This window comes from Canis aureus, chromosome 5, assembly GCF_053574225.1.
Source record: "Canis aureus isolate CA01 chromosome 5, VMU_Caureus_v.1.0, whole genome shotgun sequence".
NCBI lineage: Eukaryota > Metazoa > Chordata > Mammalia > Carnivora > Canidae > Canis > Canis aureus.
The window spans coordinates 33,484,965-33,512,547 of record NC_135615.1 but is presented as its reverse complement, the minus strand read 5'-3'; the positions used below and the strand labels follow the sequence as shown (position 1 = coordinate 33,512,547).

Genomic DNA, 27,583 nt, shown 5'->3' with positions numbered 1-27,583 from the left:
GTGAATCAATTCAATCCATCTTTGTCCTGTTTCTAATCTCAGAGGGAATTTGTTGAATTTGTTGGTCTCTCACTGTTAACTATTATGGTAGCTGCTATATATATATATATATATATACACACACAACAAATGTTAAATGTGATTTTTATCACAAATTAGTGTTTCATTTTCTTTTTTTCTTTTTTTTTTGCATTATTTGGGTGAAAATTTGAGTTTGTTTCTTCTGTAAATAGAGTAATTGCATTGGGTTTAATTTGCTGTGCTCTTTACAGCTTCTTGAGGTCAATGCTGACATACCTGTTTACAAGCCCGTCTTTTTTAATAGATGTACTTATATTTTCTCTAAAGCTCAAATTGAGAGGCATCAATGTCATATATATATATATATATATATATATATATATATATTTTTTTTTTTTTTACCTTCATTTAGTTCAAAATAGATTCTGATTCACTCTGGTACACAATGACTTATACTTTGACCCGTAAGTTATCCAGAAAAGTACTTCTTAATCTTCAAGTACATGTGGAATCTAAAATGTTTTTTGGGGCCCCTGGGTAGCTCAGTGGGTTAGGCATCCAACTAGATTTCGGCTCAGATCATGATCGCAGGATTGTGAGATTGAGGCCCACGTCCAGCTCTGCATTCATCAGGGAGTCTGTTTAAGATTCTGTCTCTCTCTCTGCCCCTCGTGCCCCCTCTAAAAATGTTTTTATTACCACTATACAGTTTAATTTTACTGCATGTAGAAACTATCATCTGTATGAGGTGAGTCATTCGATAATTGTTGAGACTCACTATGTGCCCCAGTCTATGGGGCACAGTAAATATCAGTAAATATCTCTTGTGTCTTTGAGAAAAATGCATACTTGGGGGTTGATAGGTGCAGTGTTTTTCATGCTCAGTGAGATAAAGCTAGTTCATCATGTAGTTCAGACATTTAACATCCATTCTGAATTTTGTCTCTTTGCACTATTAGCCCTTTATATACCACTAGGTACCACTTGTAGATTAGTCTGTTGCAGACGAATTTTAATGGCAATAGTAAAGCTATTTTTAAAGAGGCAAAAGTTTTATTTGGGAGATTATAATTTTGCCTTAAAATATTCTCCTCTTTCTCATACTGTGTCTTTTCTTAGGGAAGTTGACTTTGATATTTGTATAATTAAATATTTTTATTTTTTGGAGAGTGGTGGCAAGATATAACTTTTTTCATACTAGTAATTTCAACTTTTTGTTTCAGTAGATAATGGTATGTCTCTCATAGGCAGCTGTGTTTTGTTCTATACCCAACTTTCAGTCTCTGCCTTAATTTTAACAGTTATTCTAGTTACCTCTTCAATTATTCAATTTCCTTTGTCTTTTTTAATTGAATTATCCTAATGTTTTCTAATTTAATTTTCTACTCTTCTAGCTTGTGAATTATCTGGTCTTTTAGAAACGTGACTAACCCTAAATTAGTGTGAAGGTTAGCAAAACTGATCTGTGAAATTTTGTAAGTATTTAGATTTTCTATATAGTTTCAGTCTCACAAGGCATTTTTTTTTTTTACTATTTCATACAATCAGTGTTTGTTTAGATTTGCCTATTTATTGACTCTTTCTACTGATAATTTTCACCTTCTTTCTGTGCTAGATTATTTTCTTCCTATTTGAAGATTATTCTCAAATGTCTGTGTGTCTGCTCATAAACCAGTATCTTAGTTTTTGCTTGCCCCAAAATATCTTTATTTTGCATTCATTTTGAAGAAGGTATTTTTCTTATGATAGAATTATATGTTGGCATAATTTTTGTCAACATGTTGAAAATGCCATCCCATTGTCTTCTGGCTTTTATTGCTACTGTTGAGATGTCAGATGTCATTACAATATTCTTTGGAAGTTAATGACTTTTTTTGGTCTGGATATTTGTAAGACTTTTTCTGTGTTTGGTTTACAGCACTTTTTTATGAGGATAAACCTGGATGGTTTCCTTTTTATTCCCCTATTTCGAGTTTGTAGAGGTTTTCAAATCTGTGGCTTGGAGTCTTGAATCAGTTTTATGGAGACTATGGCTTTTACAAACGAGTTGGATTAAATATCCTATTTCATTTTCTTAGTTTCTGACTTCTCTCTCTGTGCTTCAGGCGTAAAGTGTTTGTCAGCTCTAGCTCCAGCTGTCTTTAATAGTCTATTAAATTCACTCATCATTGTAATTACCGTTATCGTGTCCTTAAACTCTGGGTTTTTTTAGTATTCTTTCATGTCACTTTCAGTTCTCTGCAGAAATCATCCATAAAAAATTATTATTTTTATTTTAATTTATTTTCAGTTGTGGTATAACATGTAAACTGTAAAAGTTACAAGTTGAACACCTTTGAATGGATGGTTCAGTGGCGTTAAGAACATTCACACTGCTTCCCAACTACTACCAGCATCTACCTGCAGAGTTTGTCATCATCCCAAAACTAACCCCACATCCACTAAACAGCAACTCCCCAGTGCCACCTCCCAGCACCCCAGCCTCTTGTACCCACCAGCTATTTTCTATTTGTATGGCTTTGACTGCCCTAAATGCTATAGATAAGTGAAACCGGATAGTTCTTGTTCTTTTGTGACTGGCTTATTTTACTCAGCAAATTCTTTAGGATTCATCTGTGTTGTAGCTTATATCAAAATTTCCTTCATTTTCAGGACTAAATAATATTCCATCGTGTGGACAGACCACATTTTGTTTATCCATTCATCCACTGGGATCACTTCCACCTTCTGACTATTGGGAATAATGCTGCTAAGAACAAGGGTGTGCGAATATCTCTTCATGCCCCACTTTCAATTCTCTGGCTATGTAACTAGAAGCATAATTGCTGGATCATATGCTAATTCTACTTTTAGTATTTTGAAGAACAGCATATACTATTTTCCATAGTGGCTGCACCAGTTTTACCTTCCTACCAGCAATGCTGGGTTCCAATTTCTCTACATCCTCATCAACACTTGTTTGTTTTTGTTTTGTTCATTTGTGTGCTCTTTGATAGCATCCATGCTAATAGGTGTGCCGGGGTATCTCATTGTGGTTTTTGTGTCCACCTCCCTAGTGATGCTAAACATCTATTTATGTACTTATTGACCATTTATATATCTTCCTTAGAGCAATGTCTAGGGGGTCTTTTCCTGATTTTTAAGTTGGGTCATTTGTTCTTTAGTCTTGAGTTCTATTTTTAAGCATATTAATCTTAATCATTTTAAAATTCACTTTTGATAATACCATTACATTGACCTCCTATTGGTCTTACTGTATAGATTATTGCCTGAATGTTTGTTTCCTCCCAGATTTTATGTCTTGTGAAGCCCCTGTCTTAATGTGACTGTAATTGGACAGAGGGCCTTAATTAATCTAGGGTAGATAAAGCCAAGAGAGTGGGGCCCCTTAACCCATAGGATTTGTGTCCTTTTAGGACACCAAAGACAGTAAAAAGCTCATACCCTCTCTCTCTCCCTCTCCCTCCCCACCATGTGAGGGCACAGTTAGAAGGTGCCCAACTATAAGCCAAGAAGTGGGCTCTTACCCAGCAACTAATCAGCTAAAAACTTGATCTAGCATATCCATCCTCCAGAACTGGGAGAAATGAATTTCCATTGGTTAAACCATTGGCCTGTGGCATTGTGTAGTGGCAGCCAGCGCTGACTAAGACACAGCTAACAATGGTTTACCTTTATTCTTCCTCAAATCTAACATAGAGCATTGCTACATGTCTACTTCTTTGTGATTGCATATCAGATATTGTTTATGAATAAGTATAGATGTAATTTGAAATGGTGAGTGAGATTATTTTCCCCCAGAAATTATGTGTTTACTTTTCTTTCCTTAAGGCAATTATGCTCTGGACTCTAAGTGTCCTGTAGCGTCTTGTTTCAAATAGATGTGCAGATGTTGCAATGCCATATTTCAGTGTCTATGGGACTTGCCTATTCTGCTCACATGGTGTGTGCCCTGTTGGGTGTGCAACCCAACTCCTAGCACATTTACCAGGTCCTCTACTCTTGGAAATTCTGAACTCTAACGTCCCACCTAAAAGCTGTTGTAACAAGTCTGATTTCATTTCTGATATTTGACTGTTGACTCCTACAGCCCCTCCACTCCTGTTCACTTCTGTTCTACATCTGTGCAAGCTAATACTCTAGTGTCCCCACTTCTGACACTGGCCAGAATTTTAAAGCACACATGACCCAGGCCATGAGCACAAGAGACTTCACCCCATCCCTCCCCCAAACCACAGTATGATGTAATGAGCCCCTGGCGAGGGAACCTTCCCAAACAACCTCACTACGTGGGTAATAAACCTTCTCTGAGTGTGTGTGCCTCATACGTCTCAACACACAACCAGATTTTGGGAAGAAAGTCCATTCTGCAGAATAATCTCAATCTTTTAGATTTTCAGCCTTTTAGATTTTCATTCTACACTTCTATAACTGGCCAATTCCTGATAGGAAAATAACGCCAAATACACCTCTGACCTTATTGTGTCTTTTGGATCTTTAGTCCTGTGGCCATTTGGTTTGTTCACAAATTGTGCTCTTAAAAAAAATCCAGTTTATGGAATTGTACATAGCAGATCAGTCCAACAAACGTGCCTGACTTTTCTGGAAATTTAGCTCCACAAAGCCACAGATTATTATTTTTTGAACATTCTTAAATTCAGGGACAATATTCACTGTATTCCTATGGTGTCACAATCAGAAAGAATAATAAAGTTTGCAAATATGATCCATGCTTGAATTCAAGGAAGTATGGCAGACTGCATTGTTCACAATTATTTACTTCATTTCCTTGTGGGTGATTATACATCCCTGCCCTGTTGAGTTTAGAAGCAGCATGGCTTGTGCTCTGGGTAATGAAATGTTGATAGAAGTAATGTGTGTCATTTTCAAGGAAAAGCTTTATGAGCCAATTTGAGATTCACCATGTTTCTCTTTCCTCTTTGCTGTAAGACTGGCGGCGTTACTTATGGGGGCCGCTCCCTCAGAGAGGGTCACAAAATGAGGTTGTTATGAGCAGAGTCATAACTGACTCACAAGCACATTAGTGTGAAGAATAAAACACATGGTTTTGTGAGCCACTGAGATTTTGAAGTCACTTCTCATACTGTGCTTTTCCCGAGTAATACAATAATGGCAGTAATACTTGAAAATAAAAGAAACATCTCAGGACATGTTTAAAAATCATAAAATGCTGGTTCACTGTAAGGTAACATTCCCACCTTGGGTGAAGCCACCTTGCCACCTCACTGGTGCTGAGTTTGGATGTGATGCTACAGCAGACTCCCTCGATCGCCTGCATAGTTTGGCTCTTGCTCTCTGGTGACCAGCCACAGAGAAGAACGTGTCCTCTGAGCCCCAGCCCCATCCTCCTGGGACCCTCCCAGAAACTAAGGAACTGGAATCAAATGCATAATTTGGAGACAAGGCCAGCAGACGTGGGGCCTGCAGCTTCCAGCCGAGCCCGACCTACAGCAGCCAAACATCAGTTGACTCACAGGTCTGTAAACACAAATAGGTCCTCGTGATTGTAAGCCACGTAGCAGAGGCCTTGGAGTCCCTCCCTCATGTGCAACAGTTCACCGTGGAGCTCGCTCACAGGCCGGGTTTGGTCTTCGCGCCCACACACAGGGTGAATCACCCTTCCCCGGGACACCAAAACGAAATAGATTTTTATATAATTTACACATGCATGTGCACACACACACACATAAACAGACCAGTCTGTCGGTGATAGTTAAACCACCCGATTGAATAAAATCACAACAGGAGAAAATATTATCTACAGGAAAAACAGCCAACACTGCTGAGGGCAGGGATGCTGATGAACCCACAGAGGCTCAATAGGGACGTTAGCAGAGAACAAACGATCCACAGAGTCTAGTGGCACAGACCCTGCAAAGGGCGAGCGTTCAAGGAGTGTGTGCAGCAATGCTCAGTCAAGTGTAAAAGTCTGTGAAGTGAGAAGTGGGGGTTGTATATTATAAAACAACGTGAATAATAATGAAGAATCATTTTGGGGATGGTGCAATGTGATGGGTGAAAACAGAAGCCCAATTTCAGTGATTTTTGCAGCAAAGTAAGAAGGTAGACTGTGGAAATGGCCTGCTGTTCAAAGAACCGTCTATAGGAGTATAAACCGTGATGATGCAACCCAGTTTTCACCCCCAGGAAGCTTACTGTCTGATGCAGCATTACCCACAGAAACACAAAGTGAGGTGCATTGACAAAGTTTTCTAGTGATCACATCAAGAAGTGAAAAAAAAAAAGGCGGAATTTTAACAGTATCTTTCATATACCAATATACATATATACAGAAATGGATCCAAGATGCAATTAATATAAAATAATATACAGTGTTTTTTGTTTTCATCCGAAGTCAAAACTCCGGTGCGTGTGTCTCCACTTCCATCTGCCTCAGTTCAGACCAGCCGCATTCCCAGGGCCCGCAGCTCCGTGTGCAGAGTGTCTCAGGCCACGCGGACGTGTGATGGATTCCCAATGCAGGTGACTGTACACTTACCGAGAAACCAAGTCAGACTATTCACAGATTCTGTTACAATGGGGAGAAAAATCTTTATCAATTTGCTTATGGGCTGAATGACAGGATTCATCTCGAAATCCTCTCAGGAGTGAGTTGACTGTTTGGATGGCAGATAATGGCTAATTGACTGTCGTGTTTCAGGAAGAAGATACTGTAATTTATTACCTCTGCAAGAATGATGTCTGAGTTATCCGGGAAAACATAATATCAGTGGCAGATTGTGCATTTTATTTCAGAATAGATGGAAATTGTCATTGATAGACGCCAGAGCTTTAAAGCACTGCACAAATGCCGTGTTTTTCATATTTAATAAATGAGCGTCAAGTCACTGTTCTCTGAATTATTCAGCATGGCTCGTGGAGGCTTCCTCTAATCTAAATTTTTGTGAATGTATTGTAAAACTAATTTTCAAAGCCCCACAGATAAGGCGTTGACATATATCCGAGCATTTGCAAAGTAAATCTATGGAAGTACATCACATTGAATGATTACCCGCAAATTTAGGTGGCAGCGGCTTTAATGTTGCCCCAAATCCGACAAATACTGTATAAGCAACAAAATAAAGGGTTCTAAGTAAAGCAACATGAGATGAGGGGTGGATGTCAGAAACGCAATCAGGTTGAGAGCCAAGTGAGGCAGGCGGGGTGTGGGGAGCCCACGGGTAAAGTCCTCCTTCCTGTTGGAAAGTACTCCTCGGGCTGCTCTGCGAGGCCTCCGGAGAAACTCGGCCCCCCAAATGTTCCTCTGGGGTTCTCGATGGTGAACCTTGGAAACCGTAGGAGATATTCATCTGGGATTGTCAGATTTTTCAAGTAAAAATAGAAGGGCACACAGGGAACATGCTCACACTTTAAAAACCTATTCATTGTCTAGCTCAAAAATGAAGGTGACCAGATGTCTTATATTTTACCCGGCAAAGGGCGCTTGCCTGTCAGTGTCCCTATACTCACGACATTCCTCTGGCTCTACTGGGGCCGAGCCACATCTTCTATGTTTGCGGCAGCAAATCAGGCCAACATGTGCCAGCTCAGGTCTGTCTCAGCTTCTGGATCAATGCCCTGGGCGGCATAAGCGTGCCACCCCTGCCTGCCATCCCCTGGCTCCCCGAAGGACCCTGCCAGAGAGACTGGTCAGAGCCTAGGTTCTATTTGAGAAGGTTCAGCCTGACGCTGGCTAGCCTGAAGCCTTAGCACCCTGCTCTGCTCACTCCGGTGGGACGTGCTCTGCCGACTAGAGCCTGGCCTTTGCCGTCGGTCTGCGTGGTCCCCACCGTGTCCTTCCAGGCCCTGCCGCCGTGGCTTGGGAGCCCCATGCTCGCTTCGCTCCCTATGCCCACACTCCAGGGGCCAGCAAGGCTATCCTTTCCTCTAGCAGGACAGCCATGAGCTAAGTTTTAACAGGATCATGGGAATTTTTAGAGGATTTCACTCCACCTACAAATTCACCACCTTGCTGCAAAGTCCTGTGTTACCCTGTCTCACAGTCGGCTCCTCGGAGAAGAGGCTTTGAGGGGCCACCGCCGCGCCACTCACCGCTCCATCTCTTTCCCTGGAGGACGTGCCCAGCAGCGGGGGACCAAGTCTCTCTACCATGTGGTCTGGTGATATTTCCTCATTTCCTTTACATATTTTAATGCAATCAGTACAGTTCACATCTGCCGAGCAATCAAATTACCAAGTCAACATAATCCAATGAAATGCTGAAGAGCCAAATAATCAAATTCAGGTTAATATTAATTGCTATACTTTCTGCACCTGGATTCAGAGAAGAAGAGGAGATGGGAGAAGGAGAAATAGAAAGAGGAAATAGAGATCCTCTAAACACTAAATAATCACCATCACGTTCTCTGAGGTTGTTCAAAGTTTCTTGTTTTCATGCTTGCAATGAATTCTTTAATCTGGAAAAAAATAAGTATTTCTCTGTTGTTTGGTACTGAGTCCATAATTACGGGCATAGGTTAGTGTAGGCACAATGTATACAAAATCAATAGGGATGAAAGGAGTAGGTGACTAGGAGGAAGGAAATATAATTGGGTGATATTAGTATAACAGTTTCAGCATTTCTGAGCTCTTATAGCATAGAATTATTTCTCAGCTCCCTATTTATTTAATTCCTATAGTGTAAAATAATTCTGTGGCTATAAATGGATGGATCTTATGTCAAGAACGACTTTACTATAAATATGCCATACTTCTCACAAAAATGGTATCTTCTTTGCGAGGAAAGAATCTCTTCCAAGTAGAATAGGAAGTGTTAAAAAAATAAAAAATAAAATAAAATAAGGAAGTGTTAGAAATTCTTTGTTTTAAAGACTTATTTATTTATTTATTTATTTATTTATTTATTTATTTATTTTCGATGGGAGGGAGGGGGAGAGAGAGAGAGCGAGCACACAAGCAGGGGAGCGACAGAGGCAGAAGGAGAGGAAGAAGGAAACTCCGCACTGAGCAGGGAGCCCAATGTGGGGGCTCGATCCCAGGACCTTGGGATAATGACCTGAGCCAAAGGCAGATGTTGAACCAACTGAACCACCCAGGCGCCCCAGAAAATGTTAGGAATTCTTGCTTTAATCCCCATTGTTCTCTTTCATATTATTTAACTTTATGTGTTATGTCAATTTTGAATTTCGCTTTCTTCATTCAAAAAATATGGGGGGTTCCTAATATTGATCGTGTCTTATTTACTATTATTAAATCTGATCATACATGTGAAGTGTTAGGAAACCATGATACGACCATGTGCAAGTGGGTTGCCAGTGTGATGCAGTTAATTTTAGAAAGTGACGGTGAGAAAATCTGAATAAAACATGGACTTCAGTAAGTAATGATGTATTAATACCAGCTCACGAATTATGACAAATATACAATTTAAGATGTTAGTAACAGGGACATCAGGCGTGGCGTATGGCATTCCTCTGTAGTATCATCCCAACTTTTCTGCAAATAACACATATTTCTTTTTTTTTTTTAGCACATATTTCAAAATGAAAAGGTTAATTAAAAAATTAAAAACAAAAAGTTAAAAAAACAGGGGGAAAGCAGAGGAAATGAGGACACATAGTTTCACCGCGGCATGGTATTTGGGTCAAGGAATGAATCAAGACCATATTCGTAAGTTTAATTACGAGTGGAGCCTAAGATGATCCACTCGGGGATGAACATGTACACGCCTCCCAAGGCAGCATGCGTCACACCCATCATTTTCACAGAACGAGAGGGCTCTGCTTGTATCCTAGTACCTGCACGGCCACCACACCAGCCCAAACACGACAAGAGGAATGGCTTTGTACTTCCAGGCCGTGTTGTGGTGGCATCTGAAATCCCAAGGACTGACATGACACCTCATTGAGCTGCTATGAATTGTGCATCGTGACCTTGGGAAATATGTTGGCGGCAGCACTTCCGTCTCGCTGACACACCTCTCCCCAGACACAGTCCTCAGGCAACAGTCTGGTGAGATAGGCGGGCGGCTGGACTGGAAATGAAAACGTCTTCCCTAAAAGAGAACTTTGTGTGGCCTGTTAATTTATAGCTTCCTCCGGAGTCTTACTTCTTTTCCAGACAGACAGACAAGTAGAGCAGCTTCAGAGTCTAGAATGAGACAAATTTCATATTCAGGCTAGCATCTTTTTGGTCTTAGAAAAATTTTATCAGTGGATTGTGAAATAGTCATCTCTGCTTTACATCTAAATCATGCCAAAGGAAGGGTAGGGCTCAGAACCTCCTGAATTGTGTTTTGCATTAATCAGGCTCACCTTGGGAACCAAAATTCAGCACTTTTTTTTTTTTTTTTAAATCGAAGCAATGAATGATCGGAGCCATCCCTTTGCGCATATAAAGAGGTCCACATCATTGGAGAGACCATGGCTAGACCTGGAAAAACAGCTTTGCATTGTTTGGGCAAAGCAATGCCAAATCATTCTCTCCCTCCTCTCCTCCTTCTGCAGGTACTGCCCGAAGCCCTCCCGCTCTCCTGTCACCCACGTCACTTTGCATAACTGCTCCCTGTGTCACCTGCGAATGGTCTCACCTTCTCCCCCTCACGGCAGAGCTCTTGAGGGGGCACAAAAGCCGCAGATGTCCAAGGTCAGCCTTCTGAGCGAGATGGAACTGCCCTCTCACATGCCATTGTCACCTGGAAGCCCTGATTGGCCTTGTCACCACAGGGAGGCCAGAGCCACGCCGTTGGGGTACGCTGACTCACCCATCCTGGGAGACGTGCACTGCTCCTTGGCACGTACCTGCCCGTTTCAGTGCAACCGTCCTCCCCACGGGACACGCAGGGCCCCAGCTCAGAGCCGAGTGGCAAGTCAGTGGTGTTTGCTCATAATGACTCTCATTATGAGATGCTCATTTGATGCCATAAACTGTTTCTTTTTTAAATTTCGTATTACATCAGACAGACCCAGGCGCAGCAGCACAAGTAGAATGAAGCCCTATGTGCATGTCATCCCGCGCCCACGTTCCCCAACCTCGTCTGTAGGTGGGATCTCACGCCTCTCATTCTCCCGCCTGCCTTCCTCTCTGTCCTTTTCTCCCCCGATTGCTGGAGTACTTAAGATAAAATTTTGGCAACATGTCATTTAGCCTCCAGATACTTCATCCCATGTTTCTAATTAGAAAGGAGACGTGTACATGTCAGGTTGTAGGACAACCCTATAATCATACCGAAGAGGATTTTTAAAAAAAGAATCTGTCAGGTCATATAATAACTTGTCCATATTCAAATGTTTTAATTGTCTTAAATATATATAGGGTTGTTTTTTTTTTAATTCTTGTTTTCAGTGAATCGGGATCCGAGTGGGTTCTGAATATTGAGTTTGTCCTCCACGTTCTCCCCCGTACAGTGTTCTGTGTGTCCTCCTTGTTGGTATGTGGGACTCACACCAGACCCAAGAACAGCGTCAAGCCTGAGTTCACCTCTTCCCCCACTCAGGCCCGGGGTCGGGGGGGGGGTGGTGGTGCTTGATGAAGGGTGAACAGTGCAATATAGGAGGAGCTACTTTGACCCTCCTGTAGCCTGTGGCTTCCAATACTGGGTTTTAATTTTTCCCATTACAAAAGCAATTGATCCTGAGGGTCCTTAACTCTACTAAGCCCAAGTGAGAGGTGAGCGAAGAGAAGAGAGAGAAGCCTTGTGCTGGAAGACAGAAGAGGTGAGAAAGGAACCAGAATCTATGAAATATTTTTTGCCTTCATAGTTTTAGGGAGAAATAAAATCAGGTTTTTTGTGAGAAATGAAATTTTTTTGTCATAGGGGAAAACTGAAAATGATGGTAAGGCACTTTCCTGGGGTAGACAGTGCTTTGCGTTAGCTAACAACGTGGGAAATCAGGAGAGAAATAGTTTCAGCTCTTAGACCTGTCAATTTGAAATGTGACTTACCTTCTTTAAACCCCACTGTCCTATATAAGATGGGAGCAGGTGTACTTGCCCTCAGAGGAATTTGGTACCTTGACGTGACTTTGCTCTTGCAAACAGCTGGTCAGATCATAAAGCTTAACTAGTAATCCTGTGGCCCTGGTCGCCGTGGTTTATGCACTCCAGTCATAAAGGTTGGTTTTTGAAACTTTGAACCACCAGAAATGGGGAGGTCAAGTCTTTGGGGACGGGGGTCTTGTGTTCCCACCCATGCTAGCATGTTCGGCGTTTCCTCATGCTGGGAGGGTCATGATGAACACATGTGGATCTCTTCCGGTGTAGTCGTCTTAGAAACGCCTGCCTTGGTTCCTCCCTTTGGCTCCAGAGTGTGATGAGGACTTGCTCTTGGAGCCAGGGTTCTGAAATTCTCCGTGGCAGGGCTTTGTGTAGGCTACGTTTAAGGTAGGCCGGAGGGCCCTAGGTTCTGACATGAGTGCTGTCAAGTCCTTTGGAGCAGGGCAATGGTGGGCTAGGCTTGGAAGTAGCGGGGCTCGGGTGGGCTGGCTGCTGTGTTGAGTAACACCACACCAGGTGGATTATAGTTGATGGTGTGCCCTGAAGGCGCCTGAATAGAAGCTTTTTCATCTGTCCTTTCTCACCACCCCGTCTTCCCGGAAGATCCCTTGTCTTGGTCTTGCCTCTCTGGTCTCCATCTGTCCAAGACCTGACTCCAGAGTGGGCTTCATCCCTAGACTACTGTCTACACTCCATGGAGCTTGTGGTCGAGTGGATCTGTGGGCTAACAGAATGGGGCGGGGAGCCCAACTCGAGCTTGCAGAGGTCTATGGATTCAGCGCAACCCCAATCAAATCTCAGAGAACTATTTGATAGATACAGACAAATGTAATAGTCATCACAATTTAAAAATAATCACAACAATTATTATTATAATCCAATCTTAGAAAGATTTCATCTCATACCACTTATGGCTTTTGTGTTTACACAAATAATTGACATCCATCTTGAAAACACTTAAAATCTAAATGCTTTTTTGGGGGGGAGCATGTCAGACTTTTAAAAATGTATCTGGTTCACACTATCCATATATACACTTCACAAACTAACTGGAAGGCTCTTGTCCTTAGCTCTGCGCTCTCCAGGCCTTCCCCCAGACATTCCTCCTCTATTGCTTTTCCTTGACAAAACATTCTCTCTCCCTTCAGAAAAGAAAGCCCCTGAGTGTGAGCTTACAGAGGGACCACCAGCTTTCAACTTGGCTAACAAACATCCAAATTCCACATTCTTGTCTGAAATTAATGGTCATATGATATACGAAGACCATAATAAACAGAAACATCTGTGTTTAATTATTACAGAGTCAATAAAAATAATTATTAATGTCTTAAGTTATAACATTTATGGCTCTCAAATAAATGTGTTTTATGTATTGTAATATTAAATGGGATGATACTTTTATCATCTCAGTACCTGGAGATGGTTTAAGTTCAGCTTTATGAGGTTGCATTCAATGATATATCACTGATACAACAATCTCTGGACTTTAAGTGCCTCAGACTTACAAATGTCACATACCTGAAATGATGTGAAAATATGACGTAATGTCGTATACAGAGCTTTGTTGCAGTAAAACCTACAGGTGGGTGTTTACACATCATATCACTAATGTGGCTCAGAGCACACATTCATTCATAAATTTGGTTGGAGATGGCTTATTCTCTGTGTGTGTCCCAATATCAGATGACACCAGATATGAAATACTAAAGGACAAGCAGAGTAGATGTTTAATTACCGTCCTCTATGATAATGTTCGGTCTATGTGCCCGAACAACCTTAAAATCTCGAGAAAGGTATTTAGACCTAACGTCAGCCATTTTCAAAATTTTCTGAGTGGTTCATCTTTTACCGTGTGTCCTGGTGTATTTTAACTTTCTATCTGCTCTTTAATCATAGCTAATTAGGAGACTTGACTTCCTTGTCCTACTGGACTTAGGCCAACCTCGTAACTACAATGGGCATAAGTGTTCCATTAATTACCGCTGCGGGTTCATCGGTAACTCCTCCCATCGCATTTTTCCTGAACGTGTTTCATGTTGCAGTGGTTCACTTTATTCCCAGAGCAGCAGATTTAACCGTGTGTCTGGGTACCTCTCTCTCAAAATGTGAGAGGAGGAAGCCTGCCGCCTTGATGTGCTAAGTCCTCTCAATGGAGAAAGGTAAGCGGGAGAGATCTCACAATAAAGCACCTTGTCTCATTGAAAGCCGATTTCACGCGAGCGCCTTTATCTCACACATCCCTCCACGATGCATTTGGAACAATGGAATGATTTATTTATTAGAGGACATTGTGGCACCTCAGTTATTTTGCAAAGAATCGGTTATCTTCATTCCAACATTTATTGACAGAAAGAGGAAGAGGGCGAGATCTACTCCGGTTTGATTTTCTTAAATTACAATCAATGAGATTTGGGCTTTGATAAATGATTCCTTCCCTGAACAAAGAAAATTCAATATATCTAATATTAATCTCATCTTTATGTCTTCCAATGAAGCTTTTCACCAAATTTTCCTTATTTCTATCATCATACTGCTGGTATCAGGTTTCAACTCTGAGGTAACCCATGACTTCACGCTCTTTGATGCCCCAAATCCAGTCATGAACTCTTTGCTATCAATGCTTTCTCTGCAGTGTGAGGCACATCTACCTTTTCTTTCTACCTTCACTGCCTGTCTCAAAATCAAGGTAATCACCCACCTGTAACTATGCTTTTGCCTTTACCTGCATGTAAAACTGTCTTTTCTACAACCCAAAGGACATTTGCATTAAACATCCACTCACTGAATATCTTCCAGAGAAATCTGTTGATTAGAATTGTAATGTCAGGCAGCCCCGGTGGCTCAGCGGTTTAGCGTCACCTTTGGTCCAGGGCATGATCCTGGAGACCCGGGATCGAGTCCCACGTCGGGCTCCCTGCATGGAGCCTGCTTCTCCCTCTGCCAGTGTCTCTGCCTCTCTCTCTCTCTGTGTCTCTCATGAATAAATAAATAAAATCTTAAAAAAAAAAGAATTGTAATGTCTATCTAAGTAATTTAAAAATAGGTAATAAGTGATTGTTCAAAATAACAGTGACTCTCACACCACAGCGGTGGTTGGCATGGACTCAGTGTTATCCATTGGTTTTCTAGCCACAAAGATATCTTTTTTAAAAAGATTTTATTTATTTATTCATGAGACGCACACACACATACACACACACAGAGGCAAAGACACAGGCAGAGAGAGAAGCAGGCTCCATGCAGGGAGCCCAATGTGGGACTCGATCCCAGGACTCCAGGATCTCGCCCTGGGCTGAAGGCAGGTGCTAAACAGCAGAGCCACCCAGGGATCACCAACCACAAAGATATCTTAAGTTTTTCTAAAATAATCCCTTAGTGCCATTATATCACCATCTAAGTTTGGATTATCACTAAGTTTGGATAATTTGTGTTACCTAGGATCCAGTTTACCTGCCAAAATGATCAGAGCACGACATCTGAAATGCCTTCACCACTTATTAGATAGAACCCGTGAGAAGAATTTGGAAAAGGAATCTGTAATTCAAGTTAACTAACTTTCTAAATGCAAAAAAAACACAGCTGATGAAAATGCCTGAGAGCACAATCGCACTTCTTTGTACATAGTAGGTGACAAAAAGAACTAAAGGACGTCCCATGCCAACTGGCTCCACAGAAAACAGAGCCAGAGAAAGAAAATACCATCGACTCCCCAGCTCGCTTGCTCTATCCACACTCTTTACAGAAGCAGCTCATAATTGTTCTCGACGCTCAACCCACCGGGTGCCCCAGACAAAGGCCCCACGGTCTCCAGTTGAACTCCATGGTGCACCCCGCCCCCAGCGCCTGCTAGCCCCACCGCCTCTCTTTTGTCCCAGGCTCAAGGGTATTTGGAGTTCCCAAACAGGACATTTCTTGGCACCTGAGACTAAACATACCAGTCTCCAGGGCCGCCCCCTTTTTGTGCTGGAGACATAAAACCCCCAGAGTCAGAATCACTTCATAAGAGGATTCACACTCCTGGTAGTGTGCACACAACAATGACACATGATTCCACTCATTCAGAAGAAAGAGAATAAAAGATTTGTGGGCCCTGCCGCTGCCCCCTCCCATTCAGCAGTGCCCCTCCTTCTGCGCCAAGACCAACCCCCCCCCCCCGAGGGCATTGCTTTACATGAAATCTTTTGCCAGAATAACCCATGGATGCTTCTTGCTCACTCTTACGAGCTGTGCTTGGAAACCACTGCCTTTAGGAGCCCTGGCTCCTAGCCCTCTCAGGGCTATCACAGCTTCCCTGTCTCCAATCTTTCAGTTTATTTACTACTTCTTTTTTTTAAGATTTATTTATTTATTTATTTATTTATTTATTTATTTATTTATTATAGACATAGAGAGAGAGAGAGAGGCAGAGATACAGGCAGAGGGAGAAGCAGGTTCCATGCAGGGACCCCGACGTGGAACTCAATCCCGGGACTCCAGCATTGCACCCTGGACCAAAGGCAGGTGCTAAACTGCTGAGCCACTCAGGGATCCCCAGCTTATTACTACTTCTCTTCATCCTTGGCATATCATCTAAATGTCTCTTCCTCGGGGAGATCCTTTCTCACTCTCCTGAAACAAGCTGGCGTTGCTTCCGCCCTGTAACTTGAGTTTACTGCACCAGGACGGTGTGCAATTGTACCTGGTGGTGTTATGTGCTTAATCCCTGCTTCCTGGGCCGACATTCGTGCTCTGTGAGTTCAGGCCCGTTGCCTGTTTTGCTCACTATTACATCCTTTGTGATTAGCAACACATGGAACATGTTCAGTAAATAGTTGCTGAATGCATAGAGGACTAAGGTTGCAGGGAGGCACGGAGAGGAGAAAGGTCGCGTGGGGACAAATACATGTTCCCAGTGCTATTCAGGGTGACGGGGCCTGGGTTCTGTGCCAGAAGAGGCTCAAAGGCCGAGCGGGACAATGAGGGTCGAGACCTGTTGGAGAACGAGACAACATGCTGGGAATGCACATGGTGCTTCAACTGGTGTGATGCCCTATGCCGTTCTGAGTACTCCTTCGATGTCATAAGGACAGTGACAGGTGCTGACAGGGAGAGAGAGAGACAGAGAGAGACAGAGAGAGAGGAAAGTGCATGAAACCATGTAGGTAGGAAGGTCCAAACTGCAACAGCAGAGCATTATTCGTGCTCTCAACAAAATCCATGTAGTGCCTAGTATGGGCCAGATAAAAATCCAGGGCTTCAGTAAGGAGAGAATGAGATAGAAGTGTCAGTTGGAGGCGTTGTATTTTTAGCAGAATGGCCAGGAGTGACGCACTGAGAAGTGTCATTTTAACAGACATGAAGCACGAGAAGAAGCAAAGCATGCGAAAATCAGAGCGAGAGAGGTCAGGCATCGGGAGCTGCGGGGGTGAAGGCCCTGGGGCAGTAGTATGCCTGGTGTATTCGAAGACCAGCAAAGGGGAAGGGGGTGAGTGTGTGTGTGAGGCAGGCCGTGGTCGATGTGGCCAGAATTATAAGGCTTCGAGACCATTTTACACACTGACTTCTTTCCTGAGTGGCGTGGGAAGCCACTGCAGGCTGTCGAGCAGGGACCTAACCTGGCCGACGTGCTCTACGTGGCTAGTCAGTCACCGGCTGTGAGGGGAGCAGACCATAGAGTAGAGGATGCGGAAGTGGGAAGAACTGGGATTGCGGCTGAGGAGGTGCTGGTGGCTCCATGCAAGGTGGTGCAGATAGAGGTGCTGTGAAACTGTGGGGTTCTGGATACAGTTTAAAGATAGAGGATTTGCTGGAAGATTGCACATGAGCATAGGGAAAGGATGAATAACACGTGTAGGTTCTGGCCCCAACAATTAAGCGCAGAACACCACTCGCACTGGAACCAGGAGAGGTGCTTGTTTGATGGGGAGCAGGAGCTTATGCAGACAGGAGCCCAAAGGACCTATGTGATACGTGGTATGTACTGAATGGTTGTGGCTCCTCCAAATTCCCGTGTTGACACTTGACCCCCAAGGTCATGGTGTCAGGATGAGGGCCCTTTGGAAGGTGATGAGGTCCTCCAGTGTCCCTGTGAAAGAGACCCCAGAGAGGCCCTCGCCCCTTCCCCCAGGCAAGGGCCCAGCAAAAAGAGGCCGTCCACGCTGCGGGAGATGCCGCGGGAGATGCACCAGCCTCAGCAACTGCACGGGAGACGTCACGTGGGCAGAGGGAGTTAGATGTCTGGAAACGGAGAGTACTCTCTTCATTTATTTATTTATTTTTAATAGGGCACAGAAACAGCTTGATCAACTGAGAGTGACAATGGGAAAGACCTACTGAAAGTTTCTAGGAAAAGGAAGAGCCATGGAAGCCTCTGCTAGAACAGAGGTCGCCACAGGTCTCATCCAAAGAGCCAGACGGCACATATTTTAGTTCTGCAGGATCTTCGTGGCAGGGAAGCAGCGACTGACAGCAGGTAGATCGGGGAGGGGGGGCGGTGCCACTGGGGGGGTGGCCCTGCGACCCTGATATGGGGGGGACGGCAGACTCCTGTTGGGCTGTCGGAGAGCCCAGGACTCCAGCACGGCCCTACGGCGAGGGTGCAGGGGCTTCTCCAGGTCAGGGAAACCCGACCAGGCAGGGGAGCGGCCCTCGGTCGTTGCTCCCCCAGCTGCTCGGAACAGGGGTGAGTCCTGGTCTTGCAGAGACAGTACCCCCAGCCCAGCCTGCCTCCGCCACGCTGTCCCCCACTCTGGCTCTAGGGTCGGGTGTGAAACCATCTCAAGAGTCTACGATGTAATATAGGTGGGGAAATACTCTCCAGAACCCCCCCGAGGGACTTTGGGGTCAGGCCTCTGCGAGTCGGCATAATGCCCGTGGGCTGGAGCGGGCTCTGCCGACACAGGCCTCCATGCCCCACAGCCCGGTCCACCTGGTAAGGAGCCCGCCAGCCTGCAGGTGGAGAGGGACCAGCCACATGGACACAAAGCCAAGTACCCAAGTTGACAGTCAAGGAGTCCTTTCGATGTATTTTTTATAAAGCCACGCCGATCACTTGTGCACTTTGAGGCTTCGTGAGGTCTCTGTGTCCTTCTCTCTGCAGAATAACCGGTTACGTTAATCCCAAGCTTCCTACGGACAGAAGGGACTCGGATCACCTGAGTTCTTCTGTCTAAACCGCATTCAAAGCCAGTGAATTAAACTCCATGATAACTTTGCATCCATCCTGACCCCTGGCGGTGTGGGATTCAGGGGGACAGCATGGCCCGGGGTCCCCAATGGAAACGCAGACCCCAGGTCCCGTGCTGCCTCCCGGCAGAGGTCAGGCTCTGGCGGCCACCGGCCCCGGGGCACCTGCCGGCCCCTGTAGGCCTCCTCCGGGTTTCTGAGATGGAAAAGGACAATTACTATGAAAATGTTGTAATCATTTGGTTTCATTTCATAATTTTTGTAGGAGTCATTACAGTCCCTTGAATTGCTTGGTCATGCTGGCTAATAATTTCAGTTCTGGCCTCTAAATGTCATTCAGAAGATCTGCTAAGAAAATCAAAACGAAGAATATTAAATTATGAGGACTTGTTCCATTCGTTGCTTCTCTCCCGACCCTAAGAGCTTTATTTTTAGATGAATAATTGCATCCTTTGTACTGAGAACAAATTAATAACCGCTTGCATTTAACAATTCCAATTTCACCATCGAAAAGGCTCATGTACCCAGTCAGAATGGAATATCGCAGTGACAATTAGTTAAAATTTAGCTTGCCTTGTGGAAAAAAAAAAATCTGTATTCCAAGGGCAGCTGCTGTTAAATGGGGACATTTAGGTTACTAGGCAAATATTAAATTAGATGAGTTTGCAGGCAGCCATAAACATGCTATTTCAGAGCCTTACAAGAAGATAATAGAAGTAATAACAAATAGGCTTGGAAATCACATTTTAATTAGTCAGACAAACTGTTTTACACAGAAGCCCTGACACAGCACCGGCGATGGGGCCAGGAAGCTAGTTAAACATATAGATACGAGCCAGTCTATTTGGAAATAAAAATGTACCACTTAATAAGCAGTTTTACTCAAAATAATGACTTCTGTAAATCATTATAACTAGAGTATTATTGAATTGAGAATATACCCTATTTGACTTTATTATTATTCAATGTTATCTTTGGATACCATAACAAAATTTCATTTATTAGATGCGTTTTTCAAATAATATGAAATTTTATTAATATTATGAAATTATTTTAGTATTAATTTCATAATAGGAGTTAATTCGGTGATAGAGCCTTCTGGAGTGCTTCATTCTACTCCTGGCACCCAGTTCCTGCTGATTTTCTGTCCCCGGGCAGATTCCAGAACCAGTCACCGGCCAGCAAGTCAGTGGACACCAGATCACTTGAGAAAATGGGAGAGCTCGTCTGGTGATGCACCAGTCACGCGGCTCGGAGGCCCTCCAGTGTCCCCAAAGCCCTGGTCTATAGGCTCCCCTTCCCTGGCACCACCCTGATGCCTGGGGCTTCAGAGATGACAAGTGTATGCCCCCAAAACCTGCTCTAAGCTAGCAGAGGGAGATGGGAAAATGAGAGAGGAGTCCAGAAAAGCCCAAGTTACGTAAGTAGAGTTGCCAGTGAAATTTCAAGTAGCATAGGCCGAGCAGGGAGGCTGACGCCGCATCCCAGGAGGGATCCGCTGCAGAGAGGAAAGCTATATGTGTGGACAGTTCCCAGCCAGGGTACAGGAGAGACTTGCCGACACCCAAGTGCAGAACATGTAGGACCTAATGGTTGAAGAAATTTCTGTTTGGCAATATTGAAATCTCAATATTGAGTGAGTGGCATCACTGGAAGGGAGAATTTTCTGTCTCCTAAACCATCCCATAGACCAGGCTAACTCCTCTCCCCATCAGCGTGCTCACTGGACTACGGTGCTGTCTGTCTGAATGTCACCTGCCACACAAACTGTCTTGACTTTCAGGTTGGAAAAGCCTTATGGAGAAAAATATGCCTTATCGATGCAAGAAATGTGCTTTAGGTGTATTCTGATGCGGCTCCTGTAGGATACCCCCAGCAACCCCTCTCTTTTTGTTCAAATCCACAATGTTTCTTTTAGAAAACACAACATGGCCACATAGGCTTATTCCAGGAATGCGTGGCTGATGGAACATGAGCACGCGTGTGCGACCACTTATCACTCTCACTAATGAAAGGACTGAAACACCTTTTCATCTCAATGTATGCAGAAACACATATTCCATTCAATTCAATATCCAAAGTCTTAGAAGTCTATTTTGGAACAAGTAAGAGAATGAATTCCTTTTACCTTTATAAGACAGATGCCCCCAAAATGAAAATCTCAGCGAAAATCATTTTCAAAGGTGAGATGATAAAATTGGGGTGTTTAAATGCCAGAAATATGACAAAAACACCAGCTATTACCACTTCGTTCACGTTACACTAGATTTGCTTGTAGTGCCCTAGAAAAAGATATATCGTGGTTGAGCTACTGAACTGAACACTGTAGTTACTGAACACTGTAAAGGTATTATCCCTACATTGTTGTGTAATTCAACAAAATACCACATTCCTCACAACTGACTTGATTTTAGTATTCCTGAGAATATTGATCATTAGATTCATAAGTTTATATGGAGAAGGAGTAGCCCAGATGTCATGAAACTCTGCTGTCCTGGAAGAGGAGTTTCACATTTAGCAGACAGGGCACTGTGGATGCCGGGAAATGAAGGACAGTTCAGTTCAAGAACAATAGTTCTTCTATTTGGGAAAAATTAGTCAAAAATTATAATTCCAATATATTAAAAACCTAAATGTAAATGGCGGATTTTAGAAACTACTGCAGATGAAGATAAATAGGCCCGTGTTGTTAAGAATTTGCAGTCATGGGGGTGCCTGGGTGGCTCATCGGTTAGGTGTCTGCCTTCAGCTCAGGTCATGATCTCGGGGTCCTGGGATCAAGTCCCGAGTAGGGTTCTCTGCTCAACAGGGGGTCTGCTTCTCCCTCTCCCTCTGCTCCTTTGCTGGTGTGCTCTCTCTTTCTCTCTCTCTCTGTCAAATCAGTAAATAAATAAATCTTTAAAAAAATAAGTAATTTGGAGTCATGGCTTCAGTAGGGTAAAAAGGTTACATGCCTTAACAAAAATCCCAAATCTCAATGGTTTAATCCATCACTTACTCTCTCCTTCCTCACATAACATCTACCACTGCTCCAAAGAACTCCCCAAACACAGATATCCTCAGAGAGGCCACATGACCATTCAAGTTGACATATTGAGTACAATTTATGTATTTTCAATGTTTTTTATTCATTCTTTTGGCATTTAGGATATGTGTGTATATATTAATATACATTAATATTTACATTAATATATATAGATAGATACAGATACAGATATAGATATAGATATAGATATAGACATAGATATAGATATAGACATATATATATATAGATAGATATAGACATACACACACAGACAATGCAAATAACCCTTAGGGACAATATGAATATATACATATATTCATTTATCAATCCAATTTCATGAAGATTTACCTCTATTTTCTTCTAAGACTTCTATAGTTTTCACTCTTACCTTTAGCTCTTTGATTTATTTTAACTTTTGTCCATGATGTGAGTCAGGATCTAACCTCCTTATTTTGTGTGTGGAGATCCAATTTTATCACCACTATTTGTTGAAAAGACTCCCCTTTTCTCCAGCAAGTGGTCCTGGCACTTTTTAGAAATTATTTGACCCAACATACAAGGGTTTATCCTGGGCACCGTACATGTTTTCACAACTCACAGCTTTTGGCCCTGGGTGAGGTCCAAGTTAGAAAAACACGAGGAAAGCATCTGTCCGAAGTCCTTTGGGAGACCAGATGAGTTAGAACAGACATGGTTTGCAAATAAGGTCTGCTCTGCTTTCTTGGGGATGGGGCCAGGCCCCACACAAATGACATGGACACTGAACCTCAGAACCTCCACTGAGCTGGGAGGAAGTGAGAGGGGCCCAGATTCAAATCACCAAGATGCTTTCTGCCATTTTTAACTTGACTTTGTCTTTTTTAAAAAAAACTTGTATTTATTTAGACACAGAGAGAGAGGTGGAGACACAGGCAGAGGGAGAAGCAGGCTCCCTGCAGGGAGCCCAATGCGGAACTCGATCACAGGACCCCAGAGTCACGCCCTGAGCCAAAGGCTCAACCACTGAGCCACTCAGATGCCCCTTGACTTTGTCTTGATTCGGAGTTTGTAACACTCTGTTTTCCAGGGTCTGACAACCTTGGTTCTGGAAGTTTCTGCTTGTCTTTTAATGTTTCTTTTGGGGAAGGGCACTTGAAGTTCCCTCTTCTGATGTTTTGTTAATGTCACTTCTTCAGAATGCTTTATATATTTTCTTTTATTTTTTAAAAAGATTATTTATTTATTTATTTATTTAGTTGAGAGAGAGAGAGAGAGACAGAGACAGAGGGAGAAGCAGGCTCCATGCAGGGAGCCTGATGTGGGACTCGATCCCAGGTCTCCAGGGTCACACCCTGGGCTGAAGGCAGCACTAAACCGCTAAGCCACCCAGGCTGCCCTGCTTTATATATTTTTAAAAAATACACTGAAGCACAACTGGAAGGATAGATGTCATAGAAGAAGGAAGACGTGAGCAGGACACGAGGGACTTTCCTACCCCACGAACATACAGTGAACTGTTGAAGCAGCCCTTAGGGATGAGTCTACAAGCTGAATGGAAAAAAAAAAAGCAAACAGCCACAAGAATATGCAGGGTAGTATATACCAAAGGTGACATCTCCAATTACCATGGAAAGGAGGAGGCGATTCAACAGTTGTGGGGTAATAGGTGAACCATCTGAAGAGAACCCCACAGACTATGATTTAGGCACAAATTAAATTACTGCTTTCAGCTCTTACCACTTAGTAAAGGTGGTTATATAATATCAAGTTCTGCAGAAGAAATTTCTGATACATTCCCTAAAGAAAACAACAAAAGAAACCACACACAATAAATTATTCAACTATCAAAAGATGAGTGACAACCTGGAATATCTATTTCTGGTGTCTTTTAGAAAAATACTTACCTTAGCATTAGAAGGTAAGTATTTACTTAGCATTTACTTAATATTGTAAGTAAATAGATACTAAGTAAAATTCTCAATATTTTACTCAAGAATAATATTTAGCATTTAATAATGATATAATAAGTATGAAGTTCCATATTGAAACGATAATTTTTAAATATTATCTAGAATCATTTATCAATAGTGTGGTAAACCACTTAAAACATTTTTAACTACTTCTGAAGCTAAACCTTCAAATGTCTTCTGAACATTTCTTCTCAAGAATTTACATTGTTTGATTTTTAAAAAAATTTGTAGAAGTATTTATTTATTTATTTATTTATTTATTATTTGATAGAAAGCAGAGGGAGGGGCGGAGGGAGAGGGAGAAGCTGACTACACGCTACGCACAGAGCCCGATGTGGGGTTCCAACCATGACCCTAAGGTCATGACCTGAGCCAAATCAAGAGTCAGATGCTCAACCACTTGAGATATGCAGGTGCCCCAAGATGTTACGCTGTTTTAAACCAATGCAGACCTTTTTTTTTTTTTTTTTTGGACACTTAGTATATTCCTAATTTTTGCTGATCATGAAAGGACTGTGATAAATATCTCACATATGCAACTTTGCACCCATGCCTGATAATCCCTTTGGCAAAAATTTCCTATCGTTTATCTCATTGGATTTTGAACTTCTCACTCCCTTGATTTACATAGCATTTGTGTGTATGTGTGTTCTCATACATGTTTTATTAAAAATAACTGTGCTTAGTTTTCTTATCCTTTATTAAAGTCTTTGTCTTCTAAAAGAGAAATGATATTTATTCTTTGCTTTAGTAATAGAAAAGATTCTTCTCTGAGTGCATTGGTTTATTTTCTTCTTTTTGAATTCTTAATTTAAATGTCTAATCAACTCTCTCAAGGTCTTCTTTTTTAATTTAATTAATTAACTTTATTTTTAAAAATATTTATTTATTTGAGAGAGAGACAGAGAGACAGAGACCGCAGGAGTGGGGAAGAGAGGGAGAAGCAGACTACTCGCTGAGCAGGAAGCCCAATGTGGGGCTCGATCCCAGAACCCTTAGATCATGACCTGAGCAGAAGGGAGACGCCTTGCCCACTGAGCCACCCAGGTGCCCGTGTGAGGGTGTTCGCTTATCCATTCCTGTGCTCTACATGAAGATTGTAGCACGCTCTAACATGTTACGAAGACGTAACATGTATTTCTCTTTGGTGTCTTATTTCTCTTATCCTGTTTTCCTTTATTTTTCAGGTTTTCTGCAGACTGTTTTATGACAGTCTAACAAGTCAGGAAGAAATGACTCCACAGATAAAATGTTTTACGAAGTAAGGATTTACAAAATAAAGGGAAGGAAAAATGAACGGTTGGCAGGTGGAAGACATGGGGAGATGGGACTTGTGGTTTCCAACCCAAGAGCAGATTGTGCAGAGAAGCAGGATCTTGGTCACCAACGAGCATGAGCTCAGGCAGGCACAGTTTTCCAGCCCAAGCAGATAAATGGAATCATTAACAAACAGAAATCACTACCTTCTCTTTACTTGCACATTTTTCTGCTGTTTGAATAGGCAGAAAATTTATTCGGGCCACGTGTGGCCGGAGGAGGTTTTCTGGAGGACGTGGCAGGTGGTGGTGAGCAATGGCTTCCCCAGGCGCCGCGTTAGCGGCTGATGCATTTCTTAGAGCAGAATTTTAGACACAAACCTTCTCTCCAGTGTCTCTCCTGCCGGCATTGAACACATCTTAGTGTCATGGGTGGGAAAGGCTCCTGCCATCCCGTACGTCTCCTGCTGTTCCCTTTGCCTGGCCGATGCCATCCCACCACTGCAGGCCCCTCTTCTGCTAATTCTATTCATCCTTAAGGTCTCAGGCTAAACACGGCTGAAATCTGGGGACGTTTCCTGACCTCAGAGGACACCAGGCCATTGCTAGATGCTGTCTTTGTCCTGCATGTCTCTAGAGCACTTGCACACTTGAAGCTCTTAATTGCTCAATGTTTCTCTTTGTTGCTTGAACTAAAGCTTCCAGGAGCTTAAGAACCTCACATCTTCACCGTGTGCATGTAAACACCTAAAGTCTTAGAGGCCTTCTCCGGCCACGCAGGCCAGCTGGCTTGTCCTCCAACATGCAGCCACACTCCTGCCTTGGACCTTCCTCCCAAAGATTTGCTCTATGTGAAAAGCTCTTCTCTCATGTACCTGCTTAGCCCACATCTTCACTTGCATCAAGACTTTGTGCAAATGTAACACACAGAGTTGCTGATTCACTGTGCTGCATGCCTGAAAGGAATCTGAGGTTGTCTATCAGCTGTAATGCAGTAAACAAAACAAAACAAAATAATAGAACAGAAGAATCAAGGGGTGGGAGGTGGAGGAAATGGGTGAACCCTTTAAAAAATAAATTGAATAAAATCTTGAAATATATGTATGGAAATTTGTGCTCTTATTCTCTGCAGAAAGAGTCTCTATGACTTAATATATTTTCTTTTCCTTTCTCAAGATTTTATTTATTTATTCATGAGAGACACACAGAGAGAGGCAGAGACACAGGCAGAGGGAGAAGCAGGCTCCCTGCAGGGAGCCCGATGTAGGAATCGATCCCAGGACCTTGGGATCATGACCTGAAGGCAGAAGCTCAACCGCTGAGCCCCCCAGGTGCCCAAACTTAATACATTTTCTTAACTCATGATAATTTGAATTACTGCTTGTGTTAACTGTCTTGCAACCTCATTGGAATGTTTATTAGGAGTTTTGTTCGGGTGAGAAATGTGATTATCCTTGAATCGATACAACTGCCATTTATATATTTATAATGTTAAAAATTATTTTTGGAATATTAACATACAATGTCTGATTAGTAAAACTCTTATCCTTTTGGTTATACCAAATCACTTCTTTGTTTGGCTTGAGGATTTCCACCTGAAATCCTTTACTACTAGCAAATTAAACAAAATATCATTAGATTTGATAAAATGAAAATTCAACATCTATGTGAATTTTATGAAAATTGGCCCTTGGATGAAGTCTTTGCCCAACGGGGCTGCATATTGAATGAGAAAAAATTAAAAAGCAAAAAACTCAAAAAATTCAATTGCATATTATTCTCAACTTACAGGTGTGAGTGCTTCCTAGCTTCCTGGGGGCACTTTCATTGCTTCCGTGATTTCCACTTTCATTATTCCGGGCCATGTATCCATCTTGTTAAAAAGTAACGTTATCCTGAGCTAGATCACAGAGCTGCCCTGGTCTCAGGTCAGGTCTCAGAGAACATCTAGTCCAATCCTCTTTGCAGATGAGGGGTCTAAGTGTCAGAGCACAAGACAGACTTGGCCAAGTCCATGCCACTCACTGACCCAGACCCAGAGGTAGAACCAAGTGTCTGGGCCATGCTTCTGTTCAGCAGCTGATGTTCAGAGGTGCTGGAAATGATAGGACCAAAACTCACACCTTTGAGTGATGTAAAACATACTGTCCAGGGGCTTAATAGCACAAAAAATAAAAAGTAGATGCATCTGA

The 27,583-nt window shown here is 42.7% G+C and overlaps 1 long non-coding RNA gene across 1 annotated transcript in view; it reads left to right on the top strand.

The window, feature by feature from the left end:
• Positions 1–26,460, top strand: part of LOC144313925 (uncharacterized) — a 32,284-nt gene extending 5,824 nt beyond the window's left edge. The window contains exons 2-4 of the long non-coding RNA XR_013379573.1: positions 10,509–10,751; positions 18,261–18,448; positions 25,323–26,460. This is a non-coding gene — a long non-coding RNA (uncharacterized LOC144313925). The remainder of the gene's footprint in view (positions 1–10,508; positions 10,752–18,260; positions 18,449–25,322) is intronic.
• Positions 26,461–27,583: the final 1,123 nt, after the last annotated feature.